Source organism: Polyodon spathula, chromosome 4 (assembly GCF_017654505.1).
Source record: "Polyodon spathula isolate WHYD16114869_AA chromosome 4, ASM1765450v1, whole genome shotgun sequence".
Classification (NCBI taxonomy): domain Eukaryota; kingdom Metazoa; phylum Chordata; class Actinopteri; order Acipenseriformes; family Polyodontidae; genus Polyodon; species Polyodon spathula.
In genome coordinates, this window is record NC_054537.1 from 45313882 (window position 1) to 45314428 (window position 547).

Genomic DNA, 547 nt, shown 5'->3' on the forward strand with positions numbered 1-547 from the left:
ATAAGTAGTATAATTTAGGGAATGAGATGGAATATTATGAACCAAATGACCCCATAAGTTAACACTAATAACAGATGCATTCATTGAAACCTGTTGAAATAACCCATAATAGCAAAATCTCAAATTCCATTAATCAGCCCAATAGCACCACCTAATGTCTGATTACAGCATTTACATATATATATATATATATATATATATATATATATATATATATATATATATATATATATGATAATATATATAATATAATATCATGTTAACCCTTGTCCCTGTGCAGTATGTAAAACAAGGTCCATAAAAAGTATTCACAACACTATAGACCCGCAAAGCCACATTTATGAAATTTTCATTTGGATTATCATCTTAAAATCTTATGTCTTAAGTATTGCATGTAAAATGTTATCTTTACTGCTGATCAAAAACAATACATTTTCTCATTCACACAAGTACAGATTCTAAGTAATGAAACTGGTGGAATAAAATATACACTTCTTTAAAATACAAGTCTATGCAATACAAATATTCTCCAGTATGTATCAAGTTG